This window comes from Lampetra fluviatilis, chromosome 56, assembly GCF_964198595.1.
Source record: "Lampetra fluviatilis chromosome 56, kcLamFluv1.1, whole genome shotgun sequence".
Lineage (NCBI taxonomy): Eukaryota > Metazoa > Chordata > Hyperoartia > Petromyzontiformes > Petromyzontidae > Lampetra > Lampetra fluviatilis.
Window position 1 is genome coordinate 5,553,426 of NC_136330.1, and position 13,363 is coordinate 5,566,788.

The following is a 13,363-nucleotide window of genomic DNA, read 5'->3' on the forward strand; positions in this document are numbered from 1 at the left end:
CAGCTTTTGTTCGGCCGGATCGAGGGGGCTAAACGGGCGCGGCACGGGCTAGAGAAGAGATGGAGTGATGTGGTACAGGAGGACGTGGAGCTGAGTGGACTTGCCGATGACTGGTACCAGCGGTGTCAAGATCGGCCTCAGTGGAGGAGGCTCGTGAAGGACGCTACTGGGCAGTTGGAGGCAGTCGCCCTCCAACAACAACGGAGGGCGGAGGAGCGACGCTCACAACAACGAGCGGAGCGCCGGGTGGCTAAAGCACAGCAAGTTGGCACAGTAGGGGGCACAGGTGGTGCATCAGCCAGTCATCTCGGTCATCTCGGTCAGTCGACCCGTGGCACCTGGGTCTGCCCCGTGACCTCCTGCCAGCGGGCGTTCGACACTTCACGTGGCCTCAAGGTGCACATGGCCTGGCACAAGCGTCGTGGTGACGTCACCGCCACTTAGTGGCGAATGGCGGTTGTTGTGTGTGAGAGTGTGTGTGAGTGTGTGTGAGCGTGTGAGGGTGTGTGAGTGTGTTTGAGTGTGTGTGTGAGTGTGTGAGTGTGTGTGAGTGTGTGTTTGAGTGTGTGTGTGTGAGTGTGTGAGTGTGTGTGAGAGTGTGTGTGAGTGTGTGTGAGTGTGTGAGTGTGTGTGAGTGTGTGTTTGAGTGTGTGTGTGAGTGTGTGTGAGAGTGTGTGTGAGTGTGTGTGAGCGTGTGAGGGTGTGTGTGTTTGAATGTGTGAGTGTTTGTGTGAGTGTGTGTGAGAGTGTGTGTGAGTGTGTGTGAATGTGTGAGGGTGTGTGTGTGTGTATGAGTGTGTATGAGTGTGTGTGAATGTGTGAGTGTGTGTGAGTGTGTTTGAGTGTGATTATGTTAGTGGTGTGTAGGTTAGTGCGTTCCAACGGGTGAGATTGAGTGATTAGGAGAGTGAGTGAGTCAGTCAGTGTAAGAGTGTGTGAGGGTGTGTGAGTGTGTGTGAGTGTGTGTGTGAGTGTGTGAGTGTGTGAGTGTGAGTGTGTGTGTGTGAGTGTGTGTGTGTGAGTGTGTGAGTGTGTGTGAGTGTGTGTGTGAGTGTGTGTGAGTGTTTGCGTGAGTGCGTGAGTGTGTGTGAGTGTTTGAGTGTGTGTGAGTGTGTGAGGGTGTGTGTGTGAGTGTGTGTGAGGTGTTTGTGTGTGATTATGTTAGCGGTGTGTTCGTGAGTACGTTCCAACGGGTGAGATTGAGTGATTAAGAGAGTGAGTGAGTCAGTCAGTGTGAGAGCAAATTGAGAGAGCGAACGAGAGCTGTAAATAATTTAGTTAGCGATGGATAGAGGTGGGGAGAGGGTGAGAGAGAGAGAGAAAGCGTTCGTAAACCAGCGAGTGAATGGATGAGTGGGTGAGAGGGTGAGATGTCACGGTGGGTTAGATGGGAGAGTCGGGTGGAGAGCGTGTGAGTGGATTAGTGAGTGTGTGGGAGAGAGGGGAGAGAGTTGGGATGGAGCGTGAGAGTGGGGGTGGAGGGTGAGAGAGTGCGAGTGAGTGGGTGAGTAGATGGGCGATTGAATGGGTGAGTGAAAGGGTGAGTACATGGGTGAGTGAATGGGTGAGTGAATGAGTGGGTGAGAGATTGAGGGTGAATGGGTGAGTGGATGAGTGGGTGGGTGAATGGGTGAGTGGATGAGTGGGTGAATGAGTGGGTAAGTGGATGAGTGGGTTAATGAGTGGGTGAATGGGTGAGTGGTAGAATGAGTGGGTGAGTGGGTGAGTGGGTGAATGGGTGAGTCAATGAGTGGGTGAATGAGTGGGTGAATGAGTGGGTGAATGAGTGGGTGAATGGGTGGGTAAGAGATTGTGGGTGAATGGGGTAGTGGATGAGTGGGTGGATGAGTGGGTGAATGGGTGAGTGGATGAGTGGGTGAATGAGTGAGTGAGTGGATGAGTGGGTGAATGGGTGAGTGGATGAGTGGGTGAATGAGTGAGTGAGTGGATGAGTGGGTTAATGAGTGGGTGAATGGGTGAGTGGATGATTGAGTGGGTGAATGGGTGAGTAGGTGAGTGGGTGAATGGGTGAGTAGATGAGTGGGTGAATGAGTGGGTGAATGGGTGATTGGATGAGTGGGTGAATGAGTGTGTGAATGGGTGAGTGGATGAGTGGGTGAATGAGTGGGTGAATGAGTGGGTGAATGAGTGGGTGAATGGGTGATTGGATGAGTGGGTGAATGGGTAAGTGGATGAGTGGGTGAATGAGTGGGTGAATGGGTGAGTGGATGAGTGGGTGAATGAATGGGTGAATGGGTGAATGGGTGAATGGATGAGTGAGTGAATGAGTGGGTGAATGGGTGAGTGGATGAGTGAGTGAATGAGTGGGTGAATGGATGCATGGGTGAATGATTTAGAGAATGGGTGAGTGGATGAGTGGGTGAATGAGTGGATTAATGAGCTTGTGCCGGAGGCCGCGGGGGGACAGGCGTCTATGACGTCTCATGGCTAACCCCCAATTGGCGGAGCTAGGAGATTGAATCTTTACCTTCGGGGCTCCTCCAGAAACAACGAAAAACAACTTCGTGTGGCCAAGTAGAATGTTCGAATGCTCACTGTGGAGGAGAGGCTGCCACTCCTCTGTCGGGAACTGGACTGGTACCGCCTGGATCTCTGTGGCATTCAGGAGGTCCAGTGGACCGGTTCTGGCTCCAGCCACCATGAGGGGTGGACAGTCCTCTAGTCGGGGCAGGAGACTGTGAAACAACAGGGTGTGGTTCTTCTTCTAAACAAAATAAATAAGGGGGCGTGGGAGCTTGGCGGTGAGATGTGGGAAGCTGTAAGCCCCAGGCTACTGTGGGCTCGCCTTCCCATCAACCGGAGGCAAGGAGTGGTGGTCGTGGTTACGTATGCCCCCACAAAAGACGAACATCCGTGGAAGGATGCAGGCAAAGCCGATGAGTCAGATGCGTTCTATGACCTCCTGTCACAGGTGCTGGCTAACGTGGCCACTCGGGATAGAGTCATCTTGTTGGGTAACTTCAATGCTCGAGTTGGTCATGATGTTGGCACCTGGTCTGGAGTGATTGGAAGGCATGGGCCAGATCAGCTCAATAACAACGGTAGAAGGCTGCTAGATTTTTGTGCAACCCATAGGCTTGTAATTACCAACACGCTCTTACGGCATCGGCGCATTCACACAACATCATGGATGCATGCCGGGTCCAAGCAAGAACATCTGCTGGACTACATAGTGACGGACCAGCGGATGCAAGCCCATGTTCTTAACACCAGGACCTACCGTGGAGCTGATCTGCCCTCTGATCATCGACTAGTCATCTGTAAGATGCGCCTGCCATTCTTCCACTCCAGTGGTGGGTGTACACCCAGGACCCCATCTCAACCTAAAGTGGCCTGGTCTCAGTTAGCTGATGAAAGTTGCAAGCGAGAATTTCATCATTGCTTGCGGCTGGGGTTGGCATCGTCCCCCACTCCTCCTGATGTCGAGGGTAAATGGGCGAGGTTTAGGACTGTGACTCATGCAGCTGCAATGGCTGCTTTGGGTACGCGGTCCAGACCTCCCCAGATACCCTGGCTGACAGAGGTGTTCAGGATAGTTGAGAAAAAGCGACAGGCCCACTCTCTTCGGCTACAGCATCCCACGTCAGAGAATGAGGAGGTTTACCACAGCCTTCGCTCGGAGGTTCGGAGAACCGTAAGGCGCTGCAAGGATTAGTGGTGGTCGCGGGTTGCGGAGGAGATGGAGTCTGCCTCAGTGGCCCGCGATCACAAATCACTATTTAACTCCATCAAAAAGTAACCTGCAGCGCCACACCTATTACCATCATTAGGGGAAAAAACGGTGATCCAATCTCCGACCCCCAGGAACAAGTTTGCAGATTTGCTGAGGATTTCTGTGAGGTCCTGGGGGAGAAGAAATCCCTCAGCCAGGAAAACATCGTGGCACAAAGTGGGGATGACCCTGCTGAGGCTGCGGTGCCTCAAACATTGGAAGAAGTCACCCCCTGTAAGTGGCTGGCTGAGGTGCCATCTGTTGAGGAAGTACTGAAGGCGATCCGGAGTCTGAGACCAGGAAAGGGACCGGGCAGAGATGACCTCCCAAGCGAAATGCTGAGGGAGGGTGGCGTTTGTGCACAGACTGCCCTATATGACATCATAACAACAGTCTGGACCACTAGACGGGTTCCGCAGGATTGGAAGGATGCCCTTGTGGTCCCCCTCTTTAAGAAGGGGGACCGCACAGACTGTAACAACTACAGGGGCATCTCACTCCTCAGTGTGCCGGGAAAGGTCCTGGCAAGGATTATTCAACATCGCCTTGCTAGGCACGCTGAGGAGAGGCTTGCAGAGCCCCAATGCGGTTTCTGGAAAGAGCGGTCCTGCACAGATGCCATATTTTCTGTCCGTCTGCTACAGCAGAGGTGTGGGGAATTCCAACAAGACCTACATCTCTGCTTTATTGACCTGGTCAAGGCCCATGATGTCATCAGTAAGCCTGGGCTCTGGGCTGTTCTTCGTGCTTTCGGAGTCCCTGACCCTCTGCTCACGATCATTAAGGACCTTCATGATGGTGAGCGGGCCCGGGTAAAACTACGTGGCCTTGAGTCGGAGCCTTTCCCTGTACACCTTGGGGTGCGACAGGGATGTCCTCTGGCTCCCACATTATTTAACATCTATTGTGACCACGTAGTTCGTGAAGCCTTCAATAGCTGCACCGGGGGAATTTCCATTTGGTACAGATATAATGGGAGGCTGATCGATGCCCGGGTGCGATCAAGGGATGGCTGCCTATTGGTCAACCACGTTATGTATGCCGATGATTTGGTAATAGCTTCTCATTCAGAGGAAGAGTTGGAGACGCTGCTGCTGAGACTGGAGCGTGCCACTGAGAGGACGGGCCTGACCATCAGCCCCACCAAAACTAAGCACCTGCCTGGGTATTTTGTACCATCAGACACTCCACCCCAACATCTCCCAATCGGTGATGGGGCAGTTGTGGAGAGAGTGGAGAGTTTCCCATACCTGGGCAGTGTGCTCATGACCGGCTCCAGTTTAACAGCAGATGTCTCAATTCGAATCAGTCTAGCGGCAATATCTTTTCATCTGTTGTGTCTGTCGCTCCGCACAAAGCCTCAGGTCTTCTGGGCAACAGTCATTCCCTCCCTTCTCTACGCTTGCGAAACGTGGACCCCCCTAATGGAGCATCTGCGCCGGTTAGAAACATTTAGGCTGGCCTGCCTACGATCCATCCTGGGTTTAACCAGGCTGGATTGTGTGAGGAGCTCACAAATCCTTGAACGATCTGGGCAAAGTCTCATTGGTGAGCTCCTCTGGCAGGCAAGGTTGCTTTGGCTGGGTCATGTAGCCTGCATGCCCAGCCACCGCATGCCTAAACAGCTATTGTTCGGCCGGATCGAGGGGGCTAAACGGGCGCGGCTCGGGCTAGAAAAGAGATGGAATGATGTGATACAGGAGGACGTGGAGCCGAGTGGACTTGACTGGTACCAGCGGTGTCAAGATCGGCCGCTGTGGAGGAGGCTCGTGAAGGACGCTACTGTGGCAGTTGGAGGCAGTCGCCCTCCAACAACAACGAGCGGAGCGCCGGGTGGCTAAAGCACAGCAAGTTGGCACAGTAGGGGGCATAGGTGGTGCATCAGCCAGTCATCTCGGTCATCTCAGTCAGTCGACCAGTGGTACCTGCTGGGTCTGCCTTTCTGACTTCCTGCCAGCGGGCGTTCGACACTTCACATGGCATCAAGGTGCACATGGCCTGGCACAAGCGTCGTGGTGACGTCACCGCCACTTATTGGCGAATGGCGGTTGTTGTTGTTGAATGAGTGGGTGAATGGGTGATTGGATGAGTGGGTGAATCGGTGAGTGGATGAGTGGGTGAATGAGTGGGTGAATGGGTGAGTGGATAAGTGGGTGAATGGGTGAGTGGATGAGTGGGTGAATGGGTGAGTGGATGAGTGGGTGAATAAGTGGGTGAATGGGTGAGTGGGTGAGTGGATGAATGGGTGAGTGGATGAGTTGGTGAATGAGTGGGTGAATGGGTGAGTGGATGAGTGGGTGGATGAGTGGGTGAATGAGTGGGTGAATGGGTGAGTGGATGAGTGGCTGGGTGGATTGTAAGAGGGGATAGTCGGTGACGAGGGGTTTCGGGTGTGTGGGTGAGTGGATGAGTGAGTGAGTGTTTGAGTGAGTGTGAGATAGTGGGTGGAGAGTGAGAGAGTGTGAATGAATGGCTGGGAGAGTCGGAGAGAGTGGGGGAGTGAGAGTGGCTCGAGAGAGAGAGAGAGTCAATGTGTGAGTGGGAGAGAGACGAGAGCGTGCAAATGAGTGAATGGGTGAGTGAGGAGAGAGAGTGGGTGGGAGAGTTAATGATGAGTCAGTTTGGCTGGCGCTGTTTCACCACGCAGGCAATTAAGCGCTGCGGCGAGATTTGTGCAAATTGTGCACATTCTAGTGAGAACACACAGACACACACGGATACAGATAGATGCATACACACATACATACAGAGAATACACACAGATACATACACACACACAGACACGTACAGATACATGCACACACAGATAGACACACGTACATGCAGATACATACACACATATAGACACGTGCAAAAATAGATACATACACACACACAGATACAGATAGATACATACACACAGATACATACACAAATACACACACGTACAGATACATGCACACACAAAGAGACACACGCGCATATAGATACATACACACAGATAGACACATGCAAAAATAGATACATACACACTGACATACAGAGAGATATTCAGATAATACACACAGATACAGACGCAAATACAGACACGTACACATACATACAAAGATCCCCCGTAGAGCCTTAACAGACTGTAGGGGCAAGTGCTGTTAGCGAGCACCTATGAAGGCCGAAACAGCACACGAGGGGGTGAGTGGCTAGCACCACGCCGGACCGCCTTTGCCCCCCCTGTGGTGATGTTTACTACACACCGCGCCGGGTACTCATTTGAGGCTGAGTCGACCTAGGGGAGGCCCAGGACCGGTTCAGATAATCGTCACCGGTGTTGGCCGTGAGCGTGCGAGCCGCTAGACCACCGCTCCCCACATTCACACACTGACGCTCACAAAGACAAAGATCCCCCGTGTAGCCTTAACAGACTGTAGGGGAAAGTGCTGAATCGAACCCGTATCGCCGGGTACTTAGCGCAGCGCGCTAACCGCTACACCACCGCTCCCCGTACATATACATACACAACAACCGCCATTCGCCACTAAGTGGCGGTGACGTCACCACGACGCTTGTGCCAGGCCATGTGCACCTTGAGGCCGCGTAAAGTGTCGAACGCCCGCTGACAGGAGGTCACGGGGCAGACCCAGCATGTGCCACGGGTCGACTGACTGAGATGACCAAGATGACTGGCTGATGCACCACCTGTGCCCCCTGCTGTGCCAACTTGCTGTGATTTAGCCACCCGGCGCACCGCTCGTTGTTGTGAGCGTCGCTCCTCCGCCCTCCGTTGTTGCTGGAGGGCGACTGCCTCCAACTGCCCAGTAGCGTCCTTCACGAGCCTCCTCCACAGAGGCCGATCTTGACACCGCTGGTACCAGTCATCGGCAAGTACACTCAACTCCACATCCTCCTGTACCACATCACTCCATTTCTTCTCTAGCCCGTGCCACGCTCGTTTAGCCCCCTCGACCCGGCCAAACAAAAGCTGTTTCGGCATGCGGTGGCTGGGCATGCGGGCGACATGATCCAGCCAACGCAGCCTTGCCTGCCAGAGGAGCTCACCAATGGGACTTTGTCCAGATCTTTCAATGATGTTTGAGCTCCTCACACAATCCAGCCTGGTTAAACCCAGGATGGATCGTAGGCAGGCCAGCCTAAATGTTTCTAACCGGTTAAGATGTCCCATGAGGGTTGTCCACGTTTCGCAAGCGTAGAGAAGGGAGGGCATGACCATAGCCGAGAAGACCTGAAGCTTCGTGTGGAGCGACAGACCACGTAGCTTCCACACAGCGTTACACAGCCAATGAAAAGATAATACCGCTCGACTGATTCGGAGAGAGACCTCTGCTGTCAAACCGGAGCTGTTCATGAGCACACTGCCCAGGTATGGGGAACTCTCCACTCTCTCCACAACTACCCCATCACCAATTGTGGAGTTTGGGGGGGGGTGGAGTGGTTGATAGCACAAATACCTAGGCAGGTGCTTAGTTTTGTTTGAGCTGATGGTAAGGCCCCACCTCTTAGTGGCACACTCCAGGTTCAGCAGCAGCACCTCCAACTCTTCCTCTGGGTGAGCAGCAATCACCAGATAAATATAATGAGCATACATGGTTGGCCAATAGGTAGCCAATCCTTGACCACACCCGGCCATCGATCAGCCTTCCATTGTATCTGTACCAGGACCGCCCTGGCCTGAAACCACATTGGGGCTCCACAAGCCTCTCCTCAGCGTTCCTGGCAAGGCGATGTTGAATAATCCGTGCCAGGACCTTTCCTGGCACACTGAGGGAGATGCTTTCAATCCTGTGGAACCTATCCAGTGGTCCAGACTTTTATTATGATGTCGCATAGGGCAGTCTGTGCACAAACGCCACCCTCCCTCAACATTTCGCTTGAGAGATCATCTCTGCCCGGCGCTTTCCTGGTCTCAGACTTTGGATTGCATACTTCCTCAACAGATGGCAATTCAGCCAACCACTCACGAGGGGTGACTACTTCTTCCAATATTTGAGAGGCACCGCAGCCCCAGCAAGGTCATCCCCACTTTGCCCCATGATGTTTTACAGGTTGAGGGATATCCCCTCCCCTAGAAACATCACAGAAATGCTTAGCAAATCTGCTGGGGGTCGGAAATCGGATCAGCGATCTTTACCCTAAAAAACTGGATAGGTGTGGAACTATAGGTTACTTTTTAATTGAGTTAAAGAGTGATTTGAAATCACGAGCTACTGAGGCAGACTCCATCTGCTCAGCAACCCACGACAACCACCCATCCTTGCAGCGCCTCACTGCTCTCAGAATCTCCGAGCAAAGACTGCGGTAAGCCTCCTCATTCTCCGACGTGGGATGCTGTCGACATTGAGAGTGGGCCTGTCGTTTTTTCTCCATCAGCCTTGAACACCTCCTCCGTCAGCCAGGGTCTCTGGGGAGGTCTCGACCGACCATGTACTCAAAGCAGTCATTGCAGCTGCATGAACCGAAGTTCTAAATGTCGCTAATTTCACCTCGTCATCAGGAGGGTGGGGGGGGAGATGCCACCCCCAGCTGCTTGCGATGACGAAATTCTCGCTTGCAACTTTCATCAACTAGCTGAGACCAGGCCACTTTAGGTTTGAATGGGGTCCTGGGTGTACACCCACCACCGGAGTGGAAGAATGGCAGGCGCGTCTTACAGATGGCAAGCCGATGATCAGTGTGCAGATCAGATCCACGGTAGGTCCTGGTGTCAAGGACATGGGTCCGCATATGCTATTCCGTCACTATGTAGTCCAGCAGATGTTTAGCTTGGACCCAGCATACATCCATTATGTTGTGTGGATGCGCCGATGCCGGAACAGTGTGTTGGTAATTACAAGCCCTTGGGCTGCACAGAAGTCTAGCAGCCTCCTACCGTTGTTATTGAGCTGATCTGGCCCATGCCTTCGAATCACTCCAGCCCAGGTGCCCGCATCATGACCAACTCGGGCATTAAAGTCACCCAACAGAATGACTCTATCCCGAGGGGCCACTTTAGCTAGCACCTGCGACAGTAGGTCATTGAAGGCATCTGACTCATCGGCCTTGACTGCATCCGTCCACTGATGTTCATCTTTGGTGTGGGCGTAAGCAACCTCGACCACCATTCCTCACCTCCCGTTGATGGGAAGGCGAGCCCACAGTAGCCTGGGGCTTACAGCTTCCCACACCTCACCACCACGCCACATTCATTTTTTGTTCAGAATAAGAGCCACTACTTGTTGTTTGGCAGTATCCTGCCCTGACTGCAGGACTGTCCACCTCTCATGGTGACTGGAGCCAGATCCGCTCCACCGGACGTTCCAGGCGGTACCGGTCCAGCTCCTGACAGAGGTGTGGCAGCCTCTCCTCTGCAGCGAGCGTTTGATTATTCCACGTGGCCACTTGCAATAGTTATTTTTTACCATTTCTGGAGGAATCCCGATGCTACGAGATCAGTCTGCTGGCACCGCCAAATGGGGTTTGGCCTGAAGACGTCAAAGACGCCTGTCCCCCCGGGGCCTTTGGCACATGCTTAGTTCGATGTTTTTCAAAGTAGTTTAATGGTACTTAGGCGGAAGGTGGAGGGGTTACCAGCCCCTCGCAACCGTCCACAACCCCCTTAGGCCACTGTGTTGGCCGTACACAAAAGCACAAAAACAGAGCCCCCGTGTAGCCTTAACAGACTGTAGGGGCAAGTGCTGTTAGCGAGTAGCACCTATGAAGGCCGGCACGGCACACGAGGGGGTGGGTGGCCAGCACCACGCCCGGCCGCCTTTGTCTCCCCAGTGGCGATGTTTACTACACACTGCACCAGGTACTCATTTGAGGCTGAGTCGAACTAGGGGAAGCCCAAAACCGGTTCAGATAATCGTCACTGATTTTTGGCCGTGAGCGGGAATCGAACTTGGCTCTCCGGGTTCGATGCACAGCGTAGCGCTAACCGCTGCACCACCGCTCGCCTACACACCACTCACGCAACAACAACAGCCGCCATTTCGCCACTAAGAAGCGGTAACGTCACAACGGCAATGGTGCCAGGCTAAGTGCCCCTAGAGGCTATCACGTGACGTGTGGAAGGCTCGCTGCTTGCAGAGGTGACGGGACAGATCCAGGTGGTGATGACTCCAGATGCACCACCTGCGTGCTCTCCACTTTGCGCTTTATCCACCCGGCGCTCTGGCCGTTGTTGTGAGCGTTGCTCCTTCGCTCTCCATTGTCATTGCTGGAGGGTGACCGCCTCCAATCTGGAGCGCCGCAGTGGCTAGGAGATGTGAACTACCTCGCCTGGTGTACAGGAGGTCGTGGGTTCGATACCGACCCTGACGCCTGCTGCTGTATATTTGGAGTTTGAGTGTCTCTCTCTCTCATCATCATCATCATCATCACGGTGGCTAGGAGATGTTGACTACCTCGCCTGGTATACAGGATGTCGTGGGTTCCATCCGGACCCGAACGCCTGATGTATATTTGGAGTTTGCGTATCTCTCCCTTTAATCATCATCATCATCGCGGTGGCTAGGAGATGTTGACTACCTCACCTTGTATACAGGAGGTCGTGGGTTCGATACCGACCCTGACGCCTGCTATATATTTGGAGTTTGCGTGTCTTTCTCTCACATCATCATCATCATCACGGTGGCTAGGAGATGTTAGCTACTTCGCCTGGTGTACACGAGGTCGTGGGTTCGATCCGGACCCGAACGCCTCCTGTATATTTGGAGTTTGCACGTTCTTCCCGTGGTCGTGTGGATTTTCCTCCGGGTCCATGGGTTTATCACTTCCACATTTAGAATCAACATCACGCCTTCAGAGTATTTGGCTGCGGTGCATTTCCACGTGATGAGCCACTTCGTTGAGCTGTCATTTGTGGCCACGTTGCTTCGGAACGAGAGCTGAATGGCTCAGAAAGGCCCTGTCTGGTTAAAAATACATTCCCTGTGGAGGGAGCTGGTAGGAGCGTTGTGTTGTGGTTATTGCAAACATGATGCCTTGTATAAAGGTGTCCGTTTTTTGTAGCAGTTGAAAGGGTTAAACCCTATTACAATAAGAAAGCAATAAAATAAAAAAGTGAAAACAACTCGATTAAATCACGACGTTTCGGGCGCAACACAAGCGCCCGTCATCAGGTGGGGACAACCAACAGCGAAAACAGTAGCTGAGTTATGCCGAAGAGATGGCTTTAACAAGGGTTTAACACATTCCTGCGGAGGGAGCTGGTAGGAACGTTGGGTTGCTCGGTCAATGGCCAGGGTCAACGGCCAGGGCGTAGTGTATTCCGCAAATATGGCCGACTGTGAGGGCGGGCACGAGCCGGCGTGAGTAGGTTAAACGTTGAGTTTTATAAGGGCACCACGGGGTGACCAGCCCCTCCCCACCCAGCCCCACCCCTCCCACCCCCCACCCAGCTCAACCCTCCCCACCCAGCCTCTTCCCACCCAGCCCCTCCCCACCCTCTCATCTCCACCCAGCCCCACCTCTCCCATTTTTCGATGCACGACGGACGGACGGACACAATAATCCCCTGTGGGCTGGTGTAACCAGGAGGTTCCTACCAGTATAAAATTCCTAAGTAGTTTAGTTTCGTTTAACTTCCCTGGAGCGACCTTCACGAGCCGCCTCCTCCTGCACAGAAGCCGATCTTGGCATCTCCGGTAGCAGTCACCTGCAAGTCGACTCAGCTCCACATCCTCCTAGACCGCATCAGCTCCACCTATTCAAGCGTGCACAACACACAACGCTGACACGTAACACAAAGTTCCCCCGTATAGCCTCGACACATCAGTGGGGCAAGTCCTGTTAGTGAGTAGCACCTATAAAGGCCGGCACTGCAAACGAGCGGGGTGGGTGGCCAGCAACCACGCCCGGCCGCCTTTGTCTCCCCATTTGAGGCTGAGTTGACCTAGGGGAGGCCCAGCACCGGTTCAGACAATCGCCACCGCTGTTGGTGGTGGCCGTGAGCATGGAATCGAACTCGGGTCGCCGGGTTCGCTCCCCGCAAAGACAAAGGTCCCCCGTGTAGCCTTGAGTCGACCGTTGGGGCAAGCCAGTTGGTGGGCAGCAATCCGTGCACCGGACCGCCTTTGTCTCCCCAGTTATCACTGAAGTCTACAGCAGGCCGCATCGGGCACCCGGTTTGAAGGCTGAGTCGTCCAAGGTCCCATGGCCGTATTCTTAGGTTTTTTCGGTAAAGTCATTTAGGTAAAAAAATAAAATAAAAAAAAGTAAAATAAAATAAAAAATAAAATAAAAAAATCACGACGTTTCGGAGGCAACACAAGCTTCCGTCTCCGAAACGTCGTGATTTTTAATTTTATTTTTATTTTATTTTACTTTAATTAATTTAAATTTTTTACCTACGTGACTTTACCGTAAAAACCTAAAAATATGAATCCTTGCAGTCACGAAAGCTTCAAATCTAGAAGTCCCATGGCCGCCTCGCAATGAATTTTAGTTTTTGGGTCAGGTTCGCTCGCGAGAGTTGCGCTAACCGCTGCGCCACCGCTCCCTCTCCACCACACAACCTTCCCCCTCGGCGCATCCAGCATGCAAATGAGCTCGCGGGCACGCGAGGAATTAGCCCCCAGGGTGTTACAGAGAGACGGAGAGGGAGAGAAAGCCAGCCGCGTGACCGCCACCCCCCCCGCGCCCCTCTCTCCTCCTCCG